General features: G+C 32.0%; 1 pseudogene; it reads left to right on the top strand.

The window, feature by feature from the left end:
• Positions 1–681: 681 nt before the first annotated feature.
• LOC128179900 (N-lysine methyltransferase KMT5A-B-like) lies at positions 682–5358 on the top strand (annotated as a pseudogene).
• The last annotated feature ends 4807 nt before the right edge of the window (positions 5359–10165 follow it).

The raw sequence follows: 10165 nt of genomic DNA on the forward strand, positions 1-10165 counted from the left end.
TTTAACAGTTATTCCTAAACATGCGTAAATGGTATGGTATAACTTTAAAGATAATACAGGATAGATATTATTTGCAGGATAGTCGATAGGATAGGACTGTTTTGTCAACTTTCAAGATAGCAGCACTGTACGTGTAGTTTATTAGCTTGTTTTTCCTGATTTCCGTCAAAATACAATGTAAGGATAACCATCGAGGCACTCCGAATAAATCATTCATCTTGCGTTCACATATCGTTCACCGTTCATCGTTCAGTGTTCCATGTGCACTCTGCCTTCGCTCATCGTTCACCTTTCATTAGCGTTCACCAGATTCCGTTCAGCGTGTGCTCACGTAGAATGTTTCAGGGACTGTTTGTGTAAAATTAGCATTCTAATTTATGTATGTAGTATATCTTTTTTATTTATGCACGGTGTCAGGGCTTTACATTAACTTTTTTTTCTAATTGTCCATTAATTCGGACAAGTAGTCATGACCGTGTGCATTATATAAGTAATATAAATAAAGTTTTTATTTTGATCTTGAAAAAGTTGAAAAGGAGTTTGCAAACCAAAATGGAAGGCCTTAAGATAATTTGATTTTAAAATCAATGTGATAGTTTAAAAGACAAATTTTGCATATTTTGATATAAAACTTTTTTCAAATGAGTAATTTATTTATGTGCTAGAAACAACGAATAAGCCCTAAAAGAGAGGCAGACTTTATGTGTCGTTCTGGACTAGACTGTGATGCATTAAAAGTTGAATTTATCAACAGAAGAATTGGTGAGTTGATACACATCTATTACTACTATACATTAAAATAATAGACTCGAATTTTTGGGCTTTAATATCGAGAAATCAGGAGAGAACTGTCTTTTGTTCTTTATTTTTTAAACATCATTGGTATTTGAAAATTACCAGTTTGTTTTTATTTTTTCTCAATCAAGCTTCGCTTATTAATAATCAACGAAAATTCCTTATAAAAATCCGGAAATCATCTGGATTTTTTTCTATTTTACAATCTTGCACATGTGCATTCCATTCACGCTAAATCACGGGAGGCTCTTTAGTTTATGTTTCCACAATATCACACTTGCATGGATTAACTCAGAAACGATAATACACATATGTTTAAATTTTCATTAAAAATTTGCTATATCCTGAGAGTTTGATTGTCAACATGTTGAGTAAATTCGAAGTGAGTAAAAAACATTGGTAATAAAGTGTTTAATTCTTCATTAATATGAATTAAATTTTTAGAAGAAAGGTATTTACAGCCTCAAAATGGTTTGTTATGAATAATTTGACTGTTAATCACAATGCAGCTTCAATAATTTTCTCCAAAACCGTTTCGAAGCGATTATGCAATTTTTTGCTACATTACTGGTATATGAAAGGCATTTCAACTGTGGTGAAGGCCTGTCCCGAGACACAGTTAGATTATTCTAACTAAGCAGAGTGTAGTGAAATTAATAGCATTATTGTAGGCTTAAAGCTTGGTTATGTTAATATGGTGTGTCGATGTATCTATTTCATGAATGTCCGATATCATATGCAACATGTTAAACCATGCATGCACGGGTCAGAGTCTAGTGTAATAGAAAATAGTATCATTTCTTTGTTTTTATGTACCAATCTACTCAGTTTCACTCATTTGTTTCCCTTGATTATGCAGATCCTTAAATGAAAAATGTCATTATAATTTCTGGAACAATTTTAGCCCCTTGCATTTGATAATCACAATTATACAAATAATTCCATAATAAAAGGCATTTATAAATAAATTAGGTTTTGTACATGATTTGTGAACACACTGTACAATCAAGTAATGCAAAAAATTCACCAATATTTTTTTTCTTATTCTAAGGATATGGGGTTTTTGCAACTCAAAATTTTCCAAAAGGAAGCTTTTTGGTAGAATGTGTTGGAGAGAGAATTGTGCCCAAGGAAGCAGAAGAAAGAGAAAAGAAGCGCAAAATAAAACATACTAGTTATATGTTTTACTTTAAGTGGAATGGTCTGAAGTGGTAAGCAAATATACAGTAAAACACGCTGATAATGAAGTCCCAGGGATGGGCAATTTTACTTCGTTATAAGCGTAATTCGTTATATCCCTCAAGTTAACAACATGAAAAAGAGTCTTGGGGAATGAAATTCACTTCTCTGTGAGCGTCAATTCATTATAAGCGTCTTCGCTATAACCGTGTTTTACTGTAATATATTTATTGTGATTTTTATGAGATAGAGAGAGAGAGAGAGAGAGAGAGAGAAAGAGAGAGACAATTGTTTTATTTACCTATTTTAGTTTTTTTGTAATACAACTTTTTCTGGTTCTTATATGAGAATGTGAAATTGATATCCATATACAGTTTACTAGATGCTGGGAATTGTACAATTTAGGTCAGATTTTGATGACAGAAAATTAATTAGAATTTAATAAAAATATATGGTGTTTGAATATTCTCACCACCCTGGCAATTTGTTTTTAGAAATTGCAGTGTTTGCGGCAGGTTATGAGTTCTGAGAATTGGCAAAAAACCATTGTTACGTACATTTCAACTAAATATGGAGATGAAAATGATATCCTGTATAACTATTTGTACTTTATAAATTAAGGAAAGTAAAGTGAGCATGAGATAAAAAGTTTTATACAATGATTAGGTATTTTCTATTACCATGATTACACTATAATTCAGTGAATAAATCATTCTGACATCTTTGCTTGATGACTAAAATAACACCATGCATACGTAACAGGATTGGAAATATAATGACGGAGCAGACAGAGATTTGAACCATGGCATCCAGAATCACTAGATATGTGCCGGTACTCTACCAACTGAGCTATATATAGCCACCAATGATCAAACCAGTCCGACTTTCACACATATATGTGTAAATTCATTTTCATTAAATACCCAGTGCCACCCTGCAAAAATCTATAAAATTGTTTTTTTTTGTTTGTAGCATTGATGCAACTTACACTGAAAGAAAGGGGAAGTATATAAAGGACGAGGAAGTCGGAAGTCCGTTGAATAACTGACGTGTTATGCGCCTTTTGATTACCGAGAATTATCCAAGGCTCTTTGCAAATAGAGATATTATAGCTGGAGAAGAGTTGAGATATGATTATGGGGAAGCCATTCTACCTTGGCGACAAGTATGTGACAATTTTAATAATTGTTGATGTATTAATGTGATTTAAATGTCAAAAGGATTTCAAAAAAAAATAATAAATGCACATGGTTTAACATTTCATATTGTTTTTTTACAACAAGAATTAGTATAATCTGTGAATCAATTAATTTTTAACCTGTATAATATTTCCAGAGTTTACTGCGTGAGAGTACATGTAGTTCAGAACTATTTTTCTCTTTAAGATTCACCTGATGATAATCCATTTGATGATAACCCATTTGATGTCAACCAGGACAGTGAGGAGAACAATGAAGGTTACTTTTACTTAATGTTTCTGATGTTCATTTTGATTTGATACATGTACATGTATTAAAATGTATTTAATATTTATGTGTAACATATGTCATAACAAATACTGGTACACATTTCCTGCACATGTAGTAATTAAATTTCCTTTCCATTTTGAATGCATTTCCCACACATATGAGTGAATTTCTTCGCCAGTGTACATTTACTACACGTGTAGTGAGTTTCCTTGTCCATATTCATTTAAATTACCACACACATGTAGTGAGTTTCCTTGTCCATATTCATTTAAATTACCACACACATGTAGTGAGTTTCCTTGTCCATATTCATTTAAATTACCACACACATGTAGTGAGTTTCCTTGCCAATATACATTTTCACACACATGTAGTAAATTTCCTTGTCCATATTCATTTAAATTAACTTTTTCAGCGTTTTTGCTTGTGATAACATATGATAACACAATTGATTTTGTACTATACAGTCCATTAAATTCAAATAGCGTATGATTTGGGCGCAAGCAGGGTTTGCTTATTTATATTCAAATATTTAATTGAACAACTGCTGGAAATTGTCAAATCCATCATAAAGCCCTTCGAGCTTCATTGGATTTGATCATGCCCCGACCAAAATTATCACCCCATAATACTGAAAGAATGATTCCTTATTCCTTAATAACTACCACACACATGTAGTGAGCTTCCTTGCCAATATACATTATCTTCACACACGTAGTGAGTTTTCTTTTCAATATACATTAATCATGCACATTTAAAAAGCAGACTGTGATGAAATTGATTTCGCTGACAAAGGTGTGTTTATAAATCATGTTTTTATTTTCTGTCTATTCCCCAAGAATTTTCAAGGCTGTTTATTGATCTGTCTTTTCTTCAATATAGAAACTATTGATACTGAAACAGAGAGTGAAAAAGAAGTTGATGATGATTCCAACACTGCATCCCCTATGGAAGGTACTTTTCATTCAGATGATTAGATCCAGATCTTTTTTAATATTCCAGAGTTAGGTAGCCTATTAAAGTAGAAGGTATTGCAACAAATGTTTCAAATATACGGTAAGTAGGGTGTGCACTGTTCAACCTGCCAACTGTGCAATCCGATACACTGGACATTCTGACCTCATACTTGTATTTTATTCCCAATTTTTTTTATAATGTATCTAGGATAAAACACTACACTGTAAGTTTCATAACCTGAGGTTTTATTTGGTCAAAGTACTTTAAGTAATTCAACACATTACATAATGTACATGCACAGTAATTGCTTGTTGGCTAGGTTACCGGTACAAAGATGTCCTGTAAGGTTAAAAGTTATGGTCGTTTTAGAGCATAGTTAACTACATTTTCTAGTTATTAGTAAATAGTGTATACTGTGTAATTTCATACCTTTTGTGCTACTTGAGGTGAATTTTTATCGAGATGTAATTAACATTGTATATTGTATTGCAGTTCCATGTAAAAGTAAAAAGCTAAGCACAGAGAGATCATCATGCCCACCCCATGCAAAACCTGAGGCTCAAGGACAAGGTATTATCTTTGATTATATAAATTTAAAACTTTTTACGGACACCAACTGCCAGTTGCCATTAGTGACAGTAACTTAATTGCATATATTACAATTTAGGTCAAGTATTATTCAACTTCGGTGATCAGGCGATTACCTTTTTGTTACAGTGAAACTTCTGAAAACCAGCAGAATTTTCAGTTCTTTGTAAACCTAAGAAACTACCAATCTCTTAAATGTTACCATTTATAATTTGGTTTAAAAAGTGGACGTTGGAGAGAAGCTTCATGATAAAGAAATTTAAAGAAATGCTAATATTACATTGTATGTCTGTTCAATGTTACAGCTTTGCAGAAGGAAAACTGCTGATGGAACCCAGCTCATCAAGGACGTCAGGAGGGAGAAAATGAGGTATGTAGAAAATCTGATATCATTTTGAGGATAAATTACACAAATACTTTTTCTATTGATTCAGAATTAACAGATATTTTTATAAAACTATTTTAAAGTTAACCCATTTGTAGTTTCTAAAGGAATTAGTCCAGGACCTATTAAAATGGTAGGATGGTAGGACGACAGTCAATGATAGATAGCAATATTTTCAAAGTTCAAGTTCATAAATAGTTTAATTTTTATGTAGCTTAGAATGTGGGTTTGAGCCTTCAAAACACAGTACATGTACAATACCTTTACTTAGATTTTCAGTTTTATATCTTTTTTTTTATCCAACCTAAAAAAAATTCCACTACCTCTTTAAATTCTTTGATACAATGAATGAATGAATATCTTTTTACTATATTTCATACAGTTTTAACATTCAAAGGAAGGATACCAATTTTTGAATAAAGACTATACATTTGGGCTGAAGAACAAATAACCTTAATGACAAAAATATGATAAAGATACAGCAATTATAAAAAAATGAAATCTTATTTTTTTTCACAGCCCGTGTTCAACGTCACACATGGACTGCTATAGAAAAGGCATCCTTGGAGAGACAGTTTAATAACTTTATCAAACGAGGGAAAACTCCTGGTCAGCTTGACTGTTTAAACGCCATTAAGAAGGAAAAGGCATCATCAGGCTTCACTTGGCGCAATGTGAAGTTTGCTGTCAAAAACATAATACCTCTCGTCTGAGAAGTTGCAGAAAATGAAATTCCAGGTGGTCGCAACGTTAAATTTCTATGTGTTATAATTATGTTACCGTAATGAAGTTCGAATGCATACTGTTTGTGCTGTATTATCAATTTGTTAATAACATTATGCCAGTATCTAAATTTAATACAGGGTGCATGCATTTGTGACAAATGCTTATTGGCTTATACAAATGTACATTTATTTTTTTTGTCTGTTATTCTACTTCCTATTCCATGAAACATTTTGAAATGGCAGAAATGGGTAGACATTATTTTACATTTTAATTGATAAAATATGATCAGAAATGTAAAGGAGGGCACGCATCATGCATGATAATGTCAATAATTGATTGAAATTATTTGAATTCATAAACAAAATTCCATATATCATGAATTACTATGAAATTATGTACTTTTAGATTTTTGCTTAAAGTTGTTTGATCCTAAAATAAATGAATTATAATTAAGATTCTGCAGTTGATTTATGTTTTGTTTGAAGAAGTGTTCAAAGTCCAAAGGTCTAGATTTTACAAAGCAAGTGGCAAATAGGAATTTATTTAATTTAAACAGTATATGTTTTTAAAGAAATGAAACACACATGAAGACTTTTCAATTCAATTAGATTTTCTTATAAATTCAGTCTTGATAGGGTGCGTAAAAATTAGCAAGAAATCCTAATTATTTAAGTCATACAGTGATAGTGTAAAGTGTCTTTCATAGGCAAAACAGTTAATAAAAGCATACAAGTTGCAATGGTACTAATATTACTGTCTCGTATATGTTTCAAATCACAATACTTATAACATAAAATGTTGAATGAATTAAACAATTGAATTATATATGTAATTAACATAAGATTCTTTGTATCGAAGTAGGGTCTGGTGCTAAATATAATGTAGTTTAAATAGAAAACGTGCATATGTGGAGAAAAGTGTGAAATGCAGTCTAATCTTATTTATCCAGAATTCACTTAGTATATATTGTTCTCCACAAATTTGACAATATATGCATCTTGAGTATACCATAATGAATTGATTAGATTAGCCTGAGGCAAATGTTAAGGAGTTGATCTAGAGGATGGAATTTATTCATGTATTAGAATAATTCGTCTTGCAGCTTGCTGAAATTATTAGATCTCTCTCTCTCTCTCTCTCTCTCTCTCTCTCTCTCTCTCTCTCTCTCTCTCTCTGTGTTCAGTAATAAATGGTTTATGTGGTAAATTTCCTTTGAATCTTCAATCGATCACATGACTAGCTAGATGTCCTGACTTTCGGGTAAATTAGGAAGAAATACACACTGTAGTGAGTTTCTGGTGTGTATTCATTATGAGTCATGTGACCTCATGTAGTGACTATCAGGTATAAAATCATAAACTTTTACAATGAGATTTTGCCTATTTCAAATAGCAGAATAGTAAAAAGATGTCTTATATTACTTAAAAATATTATTATATATTGAATAGCACAACTAGAACATAGTGTAGCGAATTTCAGGTGTAAAGTCTGATGTAGTGAGTTTCGGCATAATGCGAGTATGTGTGTGTGTGTGTATGTGTGTGTGTGTGTGTGTGTGTGTGTGTGTGTGTGTGTGTGTGTGTGTGTGTGTGTGTGTGTGCGTGCGTGCGTGCGTGCGTGCGTGCGTGCGTGCGTGTGTGCGTGTGCGTGTGTGTGTGTGTGTGCGTTCGTAAACACTGGCAACTGAGAGCCGACGTCAAGTTACACAGCAACAACTGAGAACACAAAATTCAAGTGAGGACAAAAATCTGGTCCTCAGTTGAATTTCACCTTAGAAATGCTTAAAATCATGCCATAAACCATATATGTGAAAATTGGTGCATGGACCAGTTGGAAGTATTTTTCCGTTTTGTGTATGTTGTGTGTGTATAATTATCAGCCCATCAGCATGGCGGTATACACACCACGAAGGGTAACACGCATGCGCAGGTTAAAACGGAAGTTTACATTCTATCTGGATCATATAAGCGCTTGAAAACATACAGATATCAAGGACGATCAATGTCGCGTAAAAAGATAAAGGTAAGTATTATTTGTTTTGGTTTTTAAAAAATATTTTATCGCATAGTGTGTGTTATAAATATGTTAAGGAATTTATTCAACAAACGGAAATTTACATCCATACTTGTTTTTTCGATTAAATTGAAACATACCTTCAGTTACAAATACAGTGCAAGAAGCCGTGTATGATCGATACAAACTGGTATAATGGTAAATTATTTCCAACAGTATAAGTCAGTATTTACTTAAAATCGTTAATATTATACATGTACATAAACCATCACATACAATTTCATACAACTAACTAAAGACGTCACAACAAAAATTGCTCATTATCCTCTATAGGCATCCATATTAACAGCCATTGTCTTTGCAAGATGATCATTGTATTCATTTATTACATACAGACGATGTGCAATTTTCAGAGCAATATTAATTAATGTGTTATCAAACGAAAAGCTAGGTATGCACAATAAATGTGCCATACAAATATTAATTGCATGGCGTTAAAGAAAATATCAAATGGCATGTAAACATGAAATCAGAAAGTACTGGGGACGTGTAGAGGAAAATAAAAGCAATAATTTCATTTTAATTAAGAAGTTGCTAACCTAGCTATTATGACATGAAAACGTGTTATAACCATTATAGTTTGTACATTGTTGATTTTGAAGTAGTTTGTACTATGTAAACACAATATATCAACATCATTTTTCCCCAACACCCCTCCCTTAAGTAAATTTTAGATCCGCGCCTGTTTGCATATCATTACATCATACAACTTATATATGAATTAATATGATATCCCAGAAATTTGTACTTTTTTAAATGAAAATATATCAACGAATCAATTTAAGCTATAAATGCACAATCAATATAACATACCAATTGCAAGGCGTAAAAGATTATTAAATGAAAAGATACCAACGAATTTAATACACACATATAAATATAAAGACTCAACAAAAAAACACACATTGTAACCGCTGGCAACTGGAAAAAAATGAAGGCATTATAATTAGCGTCAATTATCAAAATGTAATTATGTAATGACTATAAGTATCCATCATTATATTTTTTGTGAAATATATCGAAAAATTGTGTATGATTTTAATTTTTGTGATTGATTATTTGTGGTGTATCTTCTCGTCTGAGGCTTTAACTAGGGTTTTAATGCGTACAGTTTTTTAAACACAATTTAAATAAATCATGACTTACCTTTAATGTTACAGTTTAATTTATATTACGTTTAATAATATTGCTGTTTTCATTTTTATCTGTCTAAACATTTGCATAAATATAATAACATGTGCTTTAATAAATTATATCATGCCAGGCGCGGATTCCACAAAAAAAAATAAGGCCGTGAAGGATCGTAGCAGCTATGTGGGGCTACGTACATGTACATGTAGCAGCTACGCTGTTGAACAGAAATCTAGACAAGCCGCTGCGTGGATATACCTAGCTTACATTTTTAATGCTAAGCATCAAACTCGAAATTGCTACCTCAGTTACCACTTTGTACCAAACTTGATATTTATCCTATTTAGTTATATTTAGTTCATATGATAAGTTATTATGAATTTTAACTTGTACTGTACGTTATATTTCCGCTTGAAATGAACAAAATATGTCGGTTTAATAAGTGGTTGGCTGAATTTAAAGACCTAGCGGCTAGGCTGGTAGCTTATAGCAATGTTCAATATACCTAGATATCCATATATATATCCATATCCATATGTTCATTCGCCCTAAAACGCGTTCGCCCTTTGACGCCGTTCGCTCTAATTTCCGTTCGCCCTGAAATGTGTTCGCTCAAGGCCCGTTTGCAATATTAAAATATAAGCGATTTTTTGTAAATAAAGTTTCAAATTATATAAGATAAAAAACCGCATTCAGTGGAATCAACACATATTATAGTGTCCAGATTAACCTACCTGTAGCTGCATGGCCAACTTAGAAGATTAATTATTAATTATGAATAAGATTCTTTTGATAAGATTAGGGCTATAAAAACTTTTATTCTGAATCAAAAAAGCCGCTGCTCGTATCTTCATTGGATTAA

Source organism: Crassostrea angulata, chromosome 4 (assembly GCF_025612915.1).
Source record: "Crassostrea angulata isolate pt1a10 chromosome 4, ASM2561291v2, whole genome shotgun sequence".
In the NCBI taxonomy this organism is placed as follows: domain Eukaryota; kingdom Metazoa; phylum Mollusca; class Bivalvia; order Ostreida; family Ostreidae; genus Magallana; species Magallana angulata.